The 16,889-nt window shown below is 39.8% G+C and overlaps 1 pseudogene; it reads right to left on the reverse strand.

The window, feature by feature from the left end:
- Positions 1–7,135: 7,135 nt before the first annotated feature.
- Positions 7,136–9,166, reverse strand: LOC143398491 (KH domain-containing RNA-binding protein QKI-like; annotated as a pseudogene).
- Positions 9,167–16,889: the final 7,723 nt, after the last annotated feature.

The raw sequence follows: 16,889 nt of genomic DNA on the forward strand, positions 1-16,889 counted from the left end.
TGTCTACTATATAAGTGTTATTCTGTTTATTCTGTTCCTTTTAATTCAAATTCATGCATGAAACTATGATGGTATTCACTATAGGTGACTCATACAATTTCTTTTGTGGTGAAATTACAACTACACATCTATTACCTGTGAGAATGATTCAAGATTACATTCACATATGACAATAACCATTGTCAAATGATTATACTGAGCATTTTCCTCAGTGGCACTTTTCCTTGGTAGAAAAAGAATTTTGTGCATGTAATCAAATTATACCTGAGAAATCCCTCATGCAAAGCTAAAGTCTTTTTTTATAAATTGTATAATCAATGATGTATTCTGAATTTCTAATGATGAGAAAAATTGTAATAAAAGATGACCAAGAGAAAGCTGCATTAGAGCTCTCTCTCTCTCTCTGGAGATTACTCTAATGGAACCACTCCTGTCTCTTCTTTTCTCTGACACCAGAGAAAAGTACCAGATTTCTTAGGTTGAAGTAATGTAACTATACTATCTTACAGCTCTATTCCCTAGAAATCCCACATTGACCTGTTAGCATCCTTCAGGACTCCCTGGACCCCGCTAGGGCAGGACCCTGGCAGTATGTGATATATTACAAAAAATTCTTCTTAAGAAAAGGATACAAAAATGTAAAACCACAATTTTCATAAATGAAAATTGCCAATTGTTTCCCAGCCCTTTCTTATATTGGGTGTCTTGACTTGAGATTTAGTTAGCTAATGAATGGATTAATTAATTAAGCACTTATGAAATTTATTTGGGATTTAACTTAGCTTGTAATTTAATTATTCATTTCCTTATTGTATGTATTCACCCACATCATTAATTTAGTGAATGTTATAATACCAACCTGAAAAACAACCTAAAATGCAAACTGAGGGGTATGGGAGGAGAGTACTGATGGTGATGCGGGTAACACCAGGGTAATTCATTGAGATCTACCTCAGGAACATCTACCTCTTTTTAATGTGTTATATATTACAGAATGAGTTGAAAAAGCAACTCTTACCAAGGAAATATAATTTTATATAAAAATTTAACAAGAAGTACTAATATTAAAATTATTAAACAAAGAACATGTAAATCTGTAAATTCTATACATAATAGACTGTTATGTCTTTGGAACCATAAAAACAGCTCCTACTCCAAGTTTTGCTAGCTGATTCCAGGTGCTGTTCACTACAGGTATCATCTCTCCTGTGTTTTGCAGCCAAAATTACTTCTCTCCCAGCTGTTTTACAGCATCTATAACACAGAATCAGGTTAAAAAAGGTCACTTGGGAAAAATTTCTGGCTACAGAGAGTGTCCAGGACCACAATTATTCTCAGGAAATGCAAGATGAATTTGGGCCCTGATCTCTCCTGGGGTCTGGGCAGGGAGCACTGAGGCTGGTATGCTGCCCTCAGCTGAGGGTGTTATCTGTGGGCAGAGAATATCTATGAATGTCCTCAGGAGCAAATTCCCATGGATATTCACCTTCAGAACCTTCTGAGGCTGCTCCCCTAGAGAGTGAACATAAGGCAATGGGAAGGGTTCTCGAGGACATTTAGGTGTAAAGGCTGAGTAGCACACATCTGGGACCCTGAGGAGCAGCACATGTGATGGCACAGGGTGGAGTAAGGACCCTGCTCTTCCAGTCCTACCCTCTTTAGATCCATCCTCAGAAAGCTCCGTGAACTGATTTTACCAAATTGTACCTTGCATTTCATGGCCATGGTCACATGCAACTGGGGCCACTTCAGTGCAATAATTGCTTCGGATGGATTGCATAAAGTGCAACAAAGAAACTTAAGGAAGCAGTGGAGAATATGTGGATTTTTACCTCTTTTCTCCCTCCCATTTTTTCCACACTCAAATTTCCACTTCCTAAACTTCTTTATCACTTTTGCTGCATTGAGCCCACATTATAAATTGGGAGAGGCCCCCTGGAAACAATTCATGTTATGGGAACTACTCTCCAATTGTGTAATCTTGACCTAGGAAAGGAAGGGTAAATTCATGCATGCTCATAGCCAGCAAAGGCAGAAGAACCCAGGTATTCATTGATTGCTAGAAGAGAGCCAGATTGTTTATGTCTCATGCATCAGGCAACAGCTCAATATTTCTGAATCCCCCTATACTCAAGCTCAGTGCATGGCCATGCAGTATTGTGCAGCATGATTCAGTGGTGTGGCCTGTGGGCAAAACCAGGGCAAGCTTAAGAATGTTAGTGCAGAAAAATTTAACAGAAATTGAAGGTCCAAGGACCTCAAAGATCTGGATGAGTAAAGCACATTTAGAAAAGTCATAAATGTGGGAAAGATGAAACATGGAAAAGCTACAGAGGTTTTACATAAGAAAGGATAAATAAGAGAACCAATAGGAAATCAATTATGTACAGATTTCTGGTACTTTTCTCCTCCTCCTCCTCCTCTGCATCAGTTTCTATGTCTTCTCTGTGAACCATGGCCTTGATGGTGATGATGTGGCCTTAGAAAAAGGAAAGGCAGAGTTAAAGTCAAGGTGAGAACTTGAGTTGCTCCTGCTTCTGGTGTTCTAGAGCCAAAGTCAAAGCTCTCCATTCTTCCTCTTGTCTGCACTCCTGTCTCCTGGCCTCCATCACTTCACCTCTGCAATGGGAAATATTTCTAGCATCCCAAGAGCTCTTTTCCAGTTCACATTCTACCTCTGTACCCAGTAGGGATGTCTGTGTCATCCTGTTCCTCCAAGAGGCAGCCACATTCTCCCTGACTTTCCAGAGTTAGGCCTCTTGAATACAAGCACATTCATATTTTCCTCCTAGTCCCAGGGCTTGGGAATTAGATGAAGACTGGAGGTTAGAAACATGTTCAAGGAGGAACTTCTCCCCACTCTTTTACAGGAGAACACAGTGACCTGTCCAGGGAGCACTGAAACAATTTTCTTTAAGTTGCCTATATTTGGGAGTTTATTTTAAACCAGGAGTAAACAAAACACTGTAGAGAAAGTGCTGGTATGCAAAGAGGACATGCAGAGGGAAATTGTGACTTCTTATTTACTGCTTAGCACTAGTGAGAGCTTCGATTACAGGTTTACAAAGTCACCTTAAGAAAGCGTGTTCCTCTAGATTCCTTCCATTGTGCATCAAACTTAAAGTGCAGATCTTAATTCTTTCATGCACAATGCCAAATAAATAAATAAATAAATAAATAAATATAAATAAATAAAACCAAGAATAAAAGCCAAGGTACTTGTTGCTTAGAAGAGGCAAATTCAGGACAGAGTGAGACTTGCATGGAAGATTGTGTTTAACTGTCAAAGCAGAAAAATATCTTCTTACAAACAGGATGCTCAAAGTCACAAGGTCACTGTTATTTCTATAAAAACAATACATATTTCTGTTTATTTTTATTTCATGACAGTTCCTCATTTCCCACGAGTTAGGTGAACTCAGCTCCTAGAAGGAAACCTTTCCCATTTTGTCATACCCTTAGGGCTGTTCCTACCTGTAGTCTCTTCCTCGTCACTGCTTGAATCATAATCTTTGCTCCATGTCCAACTTTACAGACACAAACATCAGCAACAACATTACTTAAGATTGTCTCATGCATTCTTTGTCACAATTAAGCTCATGATGGTTACTAGAGTTGCATGATATTTGTCCCACACAGAATTGTGTGATTGAAGCTTGGTCCTTAGTATGGCCATACTGAGAGTTGTGAAACCTGTATGAGGAAGGGTCTGCTTGGAGGTGATGAGGTCATTTAAGGGTATGAGACTCAGATGTAGGAATATAGATTTCTCAAACCTTGTTAGATCCTGGTTATATAAGAAGAGAAAATGAATCATCTGATCCCTGCTGGCTTCCTGTCTCCCAATGTTATGTCTCCCTCCTGCACCTGCATCCATGCTGACACCAGCAATCATGCAATGTAGCTAAGAGGGCATTCACTAAAGCCAAGTGTTTGCCAGTGCCATGCTCTTGTATTTCCAGAACTGTAAGCTAAACACACCTGTATTAATTATTCATTCTCAAGGGTTTTCTTATTAGCAAGAAAAACAGAGTCATACTAATATTAATAGTCAGGATCACCATGATCTCTGTTCTGGCTTCTCAGTTCTCTGAGCTCTGGGGAGTCAGAGGCCTCAAACAGGATGGTGCAAACAATTGCTTTCTTCCATTGGCACATTATTACTCTCTCCTTGAAACAGACCAAGCTGACATGCAAACTGTGATGCTAACAGTTTCAGGAATACAAACTCACAGAACATATACACAGTGCCATCATCAGAGCAGCTGCCCACAAAAGAATGGGAATGTTCTCTGCCTTATGCCCATGGGTCTACTGGCCATTTGAAATGGGGAACTGAGATGACAGTTTGTAAGTTTTGTATTAAAATTTAAATAAAATAAAAAATACACAACATATCCAAATAGGGATTACTATTTTGGATGGCCAAGACCTGGAGTTCAAAGATGAAGAAAACATGAATTTCCTTCCCTCTGTAGATAAAATTACCATCTAAAAAAGTCCCCTTAAATCTTATACTTAAAATATCCTAAAGTTTATAAATCATTCTTAAAACATATCAGAAACCCATACAACTAAGAACTTAAGAATTTCTACACCCCAAAATCTAAATAGGATAATATTTCTAACATTATTCTAAAAGTATACCTTATAAAGCTAATTTAATTAATTCCTAAATGTTTCTCATAAAACTGATTGAGCTGCTTTCTCAAAGAGTTTCTTTGTTTCTCAGTCAAGGTGCACTAGTTCTTATATCTTTATAATCTTTCTCAATAGAAAGTAAGTTCTAAACATCAATCCACTTTCCACCAATATTAAATATGCTCATCATAAATCCCTATGTAAAGTAAAAAAGGGTTTATAAAAAGAGAAGAATGTATCTTTATATGTTTTAACTTTCCTAAGTGTATAATATAACTTTCCTCAATCAAGAATGAGAATACATATGGTGAGCTTTGTTAAATAAGCATAATGATTAGGTTTCCTATGAGGCTGGAAATATGAGCTTTGGTTCTAGTTGATATAATCAATGTGGTGCCTAAAATTCTCATAACCTTTTCAGAAAATGATTGTTTCCATTATCAGATTTGTCTTCAATGTACTGGTTCATTCCCTGTATGGGCCACCAAATGCCGCAGTCTGGCTGGGCACAAATCACGGAGCTGCCACATAGCACTTGTCAAACAGGAAGCTTTATTGCCCGAACTCCACCAGCACTCCATGCACACTCCCTGGGAACTCTCCCCGGGAACTCTCCCAGCTCTCCACTGGGCTCTGCACCTTCTCTCTCTCTCTCTCTGTCTCTCTTTCTCTCAGAACTGCGAGAACTCAATGGGAACTCCAAAGTGGCGGGCACCAGAGGCAGCAGGAACCACCCTATTCCTGGAGCCACCCTATTCCTGGAGCCACCCTATTGCTGGACAGCAGGGGTCCATATACAACTCAATACACAGCCTGTCCCAATCCAGCATCATCCAGTCACAGCAATTATAACTTAATTATCATCATCTCAATGACTCCTTGTTGTCACCTCTTAACCACTCCTTCTGGCACCATCCTGACTTGGCTGTGGCTCTCAACATTGATATGCTGAGGGGTAGTAGAACAGCCTTCAGGTTATGAACTACCTGGTATGTTATAGCCACCTGAAATTTAATTTGTTTGACATTTAACATACTCATGCCTCCTGTCAGAAACATAAGCATGAAAATGAAATGTCACAATTATATAAAAAAGGGTCTCATGGTTTTGATTTCCCATCAACCAGCATGGCTTTGCCAGCATTCATCCTCACTGTGACCCTGTCAAGACAGTGGGAGAGCAGCTTTGCCAGCACTTATTTTCGCTGTGACCCTGTCAAGACAGTAAGTGGGGGATCGCCTTCACCAACATACATATAAAACAAGATGGAAACATACATTATAAACTTGTACCAATGGTGATAAATACATTAAATGACACGTTTCTCATTGGAAATAGGTTGGTTTCTATATATAGAGAGTATGAAAACTACTAAGATAGTAATAAAGTCTAGACAAAATATAAATGTCTGCTCTATGGTAACATATGGGCATCACTCCAACCTAACCTTGCTAAAATAACATAATACTGTAAAAATATGCCTTAAAACTATATACTTTAATAAGAAAAAAATTCAATAAAGAATTATAACACAGGGACTGAGGTTGTGGCTAAGTGGTAGAGTACTTACCTCACATGTGTGAGGCCATTGGTTTGATCCTTAGCATTACATATAATAAACAAATAATATAAAGGCATTGTGTCCATCTACAACTAAAAATGTTTTTTTAAAAAAAGAATGATGGGCTGGGGATGTAGCTCAATGGTAAAGCATTCACCTAGCCTATGTGAGGCACTGGGTTCGATTCTCAGCACCACATATAAATAAATAAAATAAAGGTTCATTGATAACTAAAAAAATATGTAAGAGAAAAAGAATGGTAGTACTGAGAACCAAGGCATTCAGATTTCAAAATTTATGCTTCTTTTTCATTGATACAATATTTTGTCAACTAAGTTTTCAAAATTTGTTCAGAGCCAACATTACTCATATATGTTACTCATCTATTATTTCATAAATTTACTTTCCCCATAAAAGACCTTTGATAAATATCCAAAATATTCAGGTTAAATATATTTGAAATGAAGCTGAAAGAAATTATAGTATCATTTTTCACTGTCACCTCAAGTGTTTAAATATTACAAGTTATTTAACTAAAACAACAAAATTAAAATCATAATGGCACAGCCTGTATTGTAAATAAATCAAAACAACAGCATGTGTAATACGAAATCAGAGCAGTGGCACATTAAATGAAAATGTAATTTAATCTTGGGGTAAGACATTGAGAGATGATCAGTGCTGTGGGATGATTTGGGACCTAATACTTTACTACTATTCAGTGTAGGTTCTAGAACCCCTTTCATCCACTCAGGGACTGAGTTGGAAGACAACATTTTATTTGCCTAGATTGTAAGATGAATGAACAGACAAGTCCCTCAGCCTGCTGCACTGACCACAGGCAAGCAAAGGCAATAACCACTTAAGTGATTGGCAGGCAGGTGTGGTCAGGTCATTACTGGACAAAGGGTTCAGAGATCACAAGTTCATAGGTTAGGTGCCAGCATCAGCACCACCTTCAGTCACAATCCTTTGGAAAGGATCAACACACATATTGTGCCTTCAAACTTTAGTAGCCACTGCACCTCACACACCATTGGATTCAACAGGGTACTCAAGAACTGGTTTGATCTTGAGTTGCTAACATGTAAGATATTTATAGAGTGTGTAGATCAACCCAGCCTCTGGCCCTGGAGGAACAATCGCAGCATTAGTGTGAGGAGTTCCTTATGGCATGGCAGAGGTCTGTATTTGTCTGATCAAAGGCATCATGGTAGGGTCAGCTGGAGAAGAGTACTCAGGGTAACTGGTGAGAGAAAAGGTGCAGGCCCACTTTTGATCCTTGGAGCTGCCTGGGCAGTTGCCACAAGAGAAAAGGCAAGGGCTAGTGATTTAATGTTGGCATCTATGCAGGTGTCATTCAGAATCAGAAGCTCCATCAGCTGCATCATCTTCAGCTTGCCCAATACAGTGAGACATCATGGATGTACCTTGTTCTCAAAATTTTATTAAGGATGGATAAAATAAAGGTTCTATAATTTTAACTCAGTTTGAACATTTCCTGTTTTGCTGCAGGTACCAGTATTTGTCTCAATTCTTCAACGGCCCTCTATAGTTTACTTTGCTCTATTCTGAGCATCTTCCACAGTAATTAGTGTCGCAGTCCAGCTGCAGCAGAATAACCGGGGGGTGACGAATAACTTGTGTACGTTGATGCAGCAGGAATAGGAGCCATTTATTGTAGGACAACCGAGGTATTTATACATTTTACACAGCTTATCTTAATTAGCATAAACTAGATACAGCAGTCAACCAATAAGGAATCTTCACACTTAATGGCTCGCTTTTGTTACTTTACAAACCACTCCCTCTGGCATTTGGCCAGGCGACATCCAGACTTGTTTACAGACTCTAACATTTCTCTTGCAAAATACCAGGTGCCATCCTGACTTGTTTACAGACCTTAACAGATTAGTACATCCGAATCTTCACGTATATGCTCCCAATTCAGTTTGCTCTATTTTGCTCCTTCTTCTCTTTATCTTTGAGCCTTTGCCTCAGGCCATTGTTTTACCTCCAGTTTCTGTCTCAAGCTCTTTAGCTGTAAATCCTCTGGGGACAAAGATACTACCAAGAAAATTAAAATCTAGATATTTAAATTTTTTGAATTTTTTTTACACAAATAGAGCACAGCTTTTCATTTCTCTGGTTGCAGATGATGCAGAGTCACTCCATTCATTAAATCATACCATACAAAGGGTAGTATTGTCTTTCTCATTCCACCATCTTGCCCCATACAACCTCCCCTCCACCACCTTTCCTCTGCTCAATTCAAAATTTCCTGTTCTTCTCTTGATGCTCCCCCAGAATATTATGGACCTGATACACTTATCAGAGAAAATATTTGGCTTTTGGCTTTTTGGAATTGGCTTATTTTGTTCCATGATATTCTCAACTCTGTCCACTTATCTGTCAATGGTATAATTTCATTATTCTTTAGGGATGAGTAATATTCCATTCTGCAAATGTACCACAGTTTGTTTATACATTCAAATGTTGAAGGGCATCTAAATTGTTCCCATGGTTTAGCTACTGTGAATTCAGCTGCTATGAACACTGATCTCACTGCATTACTATGGTGTGATTTTAAGTGTTTGGTGTATACATCTAAGAGTTGGAATGCTGAGTCAAATGGTGATTCCATTAAAAGTTTTCTAAGGAATCTTCAATCTTCTTTCCAAAGTGGTCACACCATTTTGGAGTCACAAAAATCAGAATATTCTTTTACAGACTCATTTATTTTCTCTCATAACTTAACAATAGGCCCCACATAATCAGAAAATTTTGCACTCTTTTTTCTTTTTTGTACTGCCATTTAATGTGTGTACATGATTTTATGTACTCTGCTAATTCCTTTTTCTGGAAGCTGCTGGAGGTGGTTGAAGATCCCTCAGAATTTGGACAGGATACTCTCAAGAGCTTCTTATACTTCACCAACTGCATCAGGTTATCTGGGATTATCATTTCCACTGACCATATTCCAGTCTCCCCAGATCACATTACCCTATGCCTTGGCACCAGTGACAGAAAGGAGATATGAGTGGGGGTAACTCTGGGCACTGTCTGCTGAGGACCCAGTGTACCTCTCTGCACTGGCTCATGCTCTGGGCACAGAGCTGAGGCCCATGGAGGCTTGTATATGAGCTACAGTGAATGTTGATGAATGTGTTTGTATTTCAGTGTGAGGAGACACTGTGACATATGCCTCAGTGGTTCTGGTCCCCAGCTGTATGGACAAACTTATTCTCTCTATATATATGCTAATAGAGGACTTGGTGATAGGAGACAAAATCTGCTGTTTAGGGAAAGGCCTCTTTCCCAATGTAGATCATGGGAGTTTGGGAACTGTCATGTCACCTGCTGTAGAGAATTGCACACCTTTTGAAGAACAGCTCATGGTGCAAAGCCTGTTGCTGGTAGGTACAAAATAACATCATCCCTTGAACATGAGGCCTGAACTGTGTGATTGATTTGCCAGTGAGAAGGTCAAGGAGGCTTAGCATCATAGATAATTTGCATCTGGGAAGGAGCAAGAGCAGGGCTCCCTCCCAGTACTCTGCATGGGCACATGGTAAAGGCCCCATGTTTCCAACTTTCCAGTACTAGACACTGTCCCAGGAGTCCCATATGTATGTCCTATGGGAGGAGGTGAGGCTTTGAGTAAAAGGTGAGTGTGACATTACTGCTACCTGTGGACTAGAGTCCAACAATGTCTAATAATAATACCATGAAAGCTGATTATGCAAAGTCTCCTAACCACATTAAAATTAAAGAGGCATGAATAATTATTTTAATGTTATATAATCCACTATATCAAAGAAGTACCATTTCCATAAAGATTGGATGAACACTTATTTATGATATAATGTATATTCTTTTCTTATGTTATTTCTTTGAAATAGGTTTTATATATTATGTTACATGTAAATTTGAACAGTAAAATTTTCTCAGAAATGTTTGATCAGTTTTCTATTTTCTCATTTACATTTTTAAGGTATAGATTAATTAACCAAATAACTGAAGCATGATTGGTAATTTTCTAACCACTGAATTGTTAACAGAAATATTTACCCTTTGATATATACAGCCAGATATGTAAGTGTGATTTCTGTTTATTAAAATGAATTCAACTTTGAAGGAAATGGATGTTTATTTCAAAACTACTCTTTGACCAACTATTTTATGAAAGTCCATAATTTAAGTAGTATACTAACAAAACACTTCTAAATCTATATAGTATAATTGTTTAAAATTTTTATTTCTTCTTTTTAGGTATACATGACAGTAGAGTGGTTTTGGATATATCTATAAATGGAACATAATTTTTCATTTTTGTGGTTAAACATGATGCTGAGTTACACTGGTAGTGTATTCATATATAGAGACAGAAGTTATACAAATAATCTAATTTGGGGATATAAAAAAGCAGTCTTTTCACTGTTCAATGTTACAAGCTTCTTCTATTTTCACATTTATGTTCACAGAAGTGCAGTGTTGACTTTAAGTGAATGTTTTCATCATCATGGTTTTACTATAAAGAAAATAAACTCTGTGTTTACAAAGTCATGAAGGTATTTTGGTGCCAGGTCACAATCACCAAAGAGTGAACAGAGAAGGAAATGATCCTGATGAGAAGTTGGATCTTAATTTAATTGGTGCATCTCAGGTGGCTTCCTTCCCTAGACACGCATGTTTTCCCAAGCAGGTCACGAACAAAATGTCCATGCTTTCATGAAGAGAGATTATTCATGTGGTCATGACAATATATTTCCACTCACAGAAGTGACCTCCCTATAGCCAGGTGGCAACAGCAGAATCCAACCCTGAGTTCTAATATGAGGTTATTTCCTATTGGAAGCAGCCAGGTACCTCAGAGCAGATTGATGACACTAGACCTTTCATCATGGCAGACTGATATTAGTTTTCAGTGAAGCATTCTTTTACCCTTGAGGGAGCTTGTTTTCCTTGCCTGCAGTGCTTCTGCCAAAACTGTTATCCATGGACTTAGTGAACACCTTAACCACCATCTTGGTATTCAACATGGGGCTTCTGAGCACAATGCTTATGTCACAGTCAATAAAGGGGAACAATCAAGCCATATTCCTGCCATTACTACTCTTACATTTCCCTAACATCCTAAAACACCAGGCCTGACAAAAAGGTTGACTGGCTTTTGAGGAGTCAAAGATGAATCTTGGCAACTGGTTACACCCATATTCAACACATGATGATGTTTGTGGCATAGGAAGGACTCCTGGAGCTGGAATGAGGGCCTGGGACTGGGAATGAATCCACACATTACTGCCTCAAGCACAATGTTTGCTTCCCATTTCAGTAATTCAACCCTATTATTGGTCTAGTGCAGAGGACTTAGTTCCAAATACAGGATACAAGAATGACTGCTCTAACCTGTGTCTAAGCCTCCCTTTTTCTAATCATGACAAGGAATCATTAGACAAATTTGGGGCTATTGAGTCATGATTGATACTGATAATCAGGGGAATTAGTTTGCCATTGCTGACTCAAAATAAGGAGACAATTCATGGAAAGAAGCATGCTCTCTCATCCTTCCTTGGACTTCAGTTAAGGTCAGAATACCAACACAATCCAATCCAGCAGAGCTATTGGTGCACATATGTTGTCTGGAATGATGATTTGTGCTTTCCACCTGGCACTACTAGCTAGAGATCAACACTAGCCAAAACATTTTTTTGGTGGTCAAGGGAATTAGAAAGAGAAGTGAGAAATTACCAATAATGATCACAGGAATTAGAATTCTATGGAAAAATATTTATTTTAATGTGAATATATTTGAATACGTTTTCCTTCCTCTGCCTGATTCTAGTGTCAACTAACATAGGTGTGTTAAAAATAGATAACTATCCAAGCCCAGTGTCACATGCCTGTAATCCCAGCTGCTCGGGAGACTGAGGCAGGAGGATCATGTTAACAAAGAAGCCTCAAGAAAAGCAAGGCACTAAGCTATTCAGTGAGACCCTGTCTAAATAAAACACAAGATAGGGTTGGGGATGTGACTCAGTGGTCTAGTGCACCTGAGTTAAATCCCTGGTTAAAAAGGAAAAAAATTAGTTAACATTTTATTTCAATATTTAATTTACAGGATATCATATGTGGAGGAAAATGAACATACTTGAGGTCAAAAAGTGTATTCTCCTCTTGGAAAAGATGCATATTTTGGGGGTAGGCAGTTTGATGGATCATCTTATTACATGTAGCCTGGATATCATAATTATCATTAGGTGAGACTGAGTGATCATGGAAGTGGCAATGAGTTTCTGGTTGACACAGGTGGAATATGGTGCTATTTTTAGTTAAAAATGTGATAGCTTCAGTGTATTTCTAAAAATTGATCCATGTATATTTCTGGTAGTAGAAGAAATGCTTTCTATTGTACAAGCCATGGAGTTTAGAAGTGACTCCCTTCAATCTTGTGACTCATGCCTGCATATGTGTATCTCTTGGGCTATTACATAGAGAGGAGGGATCAGGTTGTTCACATGTCCTTGGATTCACCTCCAGCATGGTTTTGATGCTTCAATTCTTTCATAACCCAGAATAACTAGGACATCTGGCTCAATTTTTATTTTACAAAATTCAAAGAATGAGTGGTACTAGATGGGGCATCAGGGTATTTACCATGGAATTTAGCAGGCCTAGAGAAGCTTTCTGAGTATAGAATGGCCTTCCTGGTTCATGACTAGTCAGGTATGTTGTTGCTGTGACGAAAATATGACAAGAAAAAGTGAGAGGAGAAAATTTTTTTTGACTCAGGTTTTGAGATTTGTCAGTTCATATATGGCCATCTCAATTCCTCTGTTTCTAAACTGAGGCAGAATATCATGGCTGAATGACATAGAGAAGAAAAACATTTTGAATCATGACAATCAGGAAGCAGAGAGACCTCTGTCTCTCTGAGAGACCAGGATCAAAATAGAAATCCAAAGTCTCATCCCCAGACAACCTCATTCAGCCACAGTCAACCTGCATATAGTTACCACCTATATCATTGGATTAACCACTGGTTAGTTTACACCTCACAACCTCTTCATTTTTTCCTCTCAATATTCTTGCATTGCCTCATCCATGATATTTGTGGTACACCCTATATCCAAACCATAAGAGTCCTTGAGTGCATTTGTGGACCATCTTTCTTCATTGATTTCTGTCCTCAAATGCACATCTCAGCCGGGCTCTCTGAGACCACTCTCATCCATCTCTAGATTTTTGGGTAAGTGTGTGTCTAGTCAACATGGAAGTTATGAATCCTTTGAGCATGATACTAATAGGAAGCCACTCAAATCAGCTGTGGGGACAAAAGAAGAGACTGCGGAGTTGGAGGTTCAGGATTCAACTTTCTTCAAGCTGCTTTGGGCAAAATATCACCCTTGACTTCCCTGGTCACTGGTTATAGTCACTTTCCAGGTTTTGACCCCTTTGCCACTTTTCCAATTTTTCTGAGCTGTTTTTTGTTTGTTTGTTTGTTTTTCATCTGGGTCTAGTTCAGATGGGCTGTTGCCCTTTCATGTTCCTGTCCATGGACAGGGCACCTCCCTGCTGAGAGACCACTGATGACAAGTGACTCAGAATGAGGTCACCATGGGCCCTTACATTTCTCATAGTCCTCTCAGTATCTTCCACATGGACTTTGGTTTCATATTTGGCATTTCATTGAATGTTTCTCTTATTGTTGACATGCTTTTAAGCATTTCACATGTTATACATTGTTTACTTAATCAACCACCTACTTTTGTGGATTTACAACCAATTTTGGTCTCAAACATTGTGTTTGAAACATCTCATTCTGCAGTGTACCATAAGTGGCCGCATTTATTCTTATTTTTTAATCCTCCATGCTTTATGTGACATGTTAAAAAGCACCACAATCCAGTCCTGACAGACAAAACAAAATTAGGCCCCTTATTGTCTGTGAAGTTCATCAGTGTCACAGTTTCCAGGGCTGAGCTCTAAAAAATGAGTTATCAAGTATTCCTCAAGCAGAGAGGATCCTGCCTCTGAACTAAGGTGAATTCCAGGTTCAGGGTTATGAACTGAGGCAGGTGAGAGTCAGTTTTACTCTGAGGTTCTCCTCAGGGGAGTCTGTCCATGCAGGGAGAAGTGACCAAGTGCCCCTTCCCTCATGCAAGACTACATAGGAAATTCTTCCTGAGGAAAGTATTATGGCTGGAGGTGGGAGGAAATTCCAGAGAAGGCTGTGCAGGCATCTTTGGAAGATGCTAGGATAGAGAAGCCTTCCCAGGGATGACTTCTGGACAGTAATAAATAGTTCCCTGAGATTATCAGGAGGCACATGCAGTCAAGCTGGGAGAAGGAACTAGACCCTAGGAGCCCCATCTTCTCACACTGTGCTCCCTATTACAGCATCTGGAGCTTAGCATGTTCTCCCTTATGAAATTCAACCAGTGTGGTCTGCCATGCTTACACATACAATCCACCTCCTTCAGTGCATTTCCGAGTTGAGGTCCTCTTTGTGCCTTGGCTCTTTCCAGTGTCCTGGGGTGACCCTGTGTTAGTCTGACCCTCAGAATATCACTGCAATGTCACTGCAACCCCAGACACAGTTTAAACTCTCCTGATGTCCAATCAGGGACTAAAGTTGGACTCCACCTTTTCACCCCCAGGGCTGGCCTCACTCCTGAACTCTGTGCAACACCAGCTTCTCTCCTGGATTCCTCTGAATGCCCCTCCACTGCCCCTTGCTGGTTGAGGATTAACAGAGTAGCAGCCCCCCTTCTGAGAACCCCAAATATTTTATCACTGGAGAGCCTATAGTCAGTATGTCCAGCCTCACTCTGTGCCACTTGTGCCAAAACGTACCCTGTCCTGTGTCTCAGATTGGAGGCATTGACAGTGCATGGGAAGTCATGGCAGGTCAAGTTTCTGTTACCAGGTGCTTTGTTTCTGTTAGAAGAGAATCCATTAAACCCAAGCCTATCTCCCCACATGCAATAGTGTAGAGAAATTGTGTGAAACTTTGTGTGGATGCAGGCTTCTTAGGTATTGACAAACTAAGACTCATGTGTTCCATCTTATGTAATCACATATAATGACAGACTTCTGCCAATGTGCTGATTTCTACATGTGTTTTATCCTTTTTTTAGGTTTCTCACTGCTTCACTAGCAGCTTCTATTGTGATTGGTTTATTTTCCCCCATCATACCACTTTGGTTACCTTTCATATCCTTTTATCTATATTTCAAATTTATTTTTATAGTGGTTTCTATGTGCTTTACATCAATACCAACGTAGTTTGCAATGATGCTGCCTGAGTTCTATTACCATGTTCCCTCTCCTCCTACCCTCCTGTATTCCTTCTTGTTTATGATCCTGTTGTCATAAGTATGATGTGCATACTGGCATTCTTGCATTCATTTCCATTATTTATTCAAACTATGAACTTCATTTCTCCTGTCTTTAATTCATATGGTAATATGTTAGAAACTAAAGTACAAAACTATATCATTGTTAGGATTTATTTTCAGATATGTAAGTACCTTTAGTAGAGATATTAATTCTTCAGATTCTCAAGTTCCCATCTCTTACCCTTCTTAAGTCTTAGGACTCCCCGCAGTATTGCATGCTGGGCAGGACTACCAGAACCATAAACGTGCTTTGTAATTGTCCCATTTGTGGTTATCAGCTCTTTTTCACTGTGACCATTATACCTGACAGGAACAAGTTAGGGGAGGGTTCAGTAATTTTTGGCCCATTGCTTCACATGTCTCCATGAGCTTCTGAGTCTATTACAGAAACAGCATGGTAGAAGTGCATGGTGAAATATGTAGAAGAATATTTCTTATTCTCTATGTAGAGAATATGTAGAAGAATATCTCTTATTTCTCACATTGCACAAAAATCAACTCAAAATATATCAAAGGGCAATGGTGAGCCATTTCGAGGATGTGCAACAGAAGCAGCAGTCTAGGCCACAAGAAGAACAGGGGCGGAGCCTGCCTGGGTGCCATCAGGGCAGGAAAAGATCTCTGAGCTGATGCCATTGCTATTGCCTTTGCACTGCCCCCACACTTCCGTGGCAAAGCAAAAATAGTCATGGTGGTCTTACTCAGGAGAGGCAGCTTGCATGCGCAGGGCATTTTTCCCTCTTAAAGGAGCAGGTCACTTTGGTGTGGGCAAGTGTGCATAATGAAGCTCCATCACCAGGCCTGCTGTCAGCTCTGTGGCCACAATGGGCATGGCTGGCCCTAGGCACCCACTGAGCATCTGGGACCAGGCCTTCTGGGCAAGCTGGTCTCTGTCACTGGAAGCTGTGGTGGGTGGGCTCCTCAACATAGGTGGTGGAAGCGGCCCTGCAGGCAGAGTGATGTGGGCATGGCTCCAGGCAAGTTGGCGAGCCTAGCTCTTCTTGTTGCCTCAGATCTGGCTCCTGCCGGGCTTTGTGTTGGTCTCACAGGCTTGTTCTGCTCTGTGCTTCAGAGCTACAACTAGTGGGAACAGAGGGTCAGTGGTGCCACTGCATACTGGAGGACTGTGGGCACAGCAAAAGGATCCCAGGTGTGCAGGGCACAAGAAGATGTCCATGAGGTACAGCTGTGGCCACAAGGTTTGGCCCAGTTGGTGGCCTCACATGACAGGAACCTGCTCTTTGTGGGAGTCATGACCACTCAGAAATACTTCAGACTCCTGCTGT

Source organism: Callospermophilus lateralis, chromosome 1 (genome assembly GCF_048772815.1).
Source record: "Callospermophilus lateralis isolate mCalLat2 chromosome 1, mCalLat2.hap1, whole genome shotgun sequence".
Classification (NCBI taxonomy): domain Eukaryota; kingdom Metazoa; phylum Chordata; class Mammalia; order Rodentia; family Sciuridae; genus Callospermophilus; species Callospermophilus lateralis.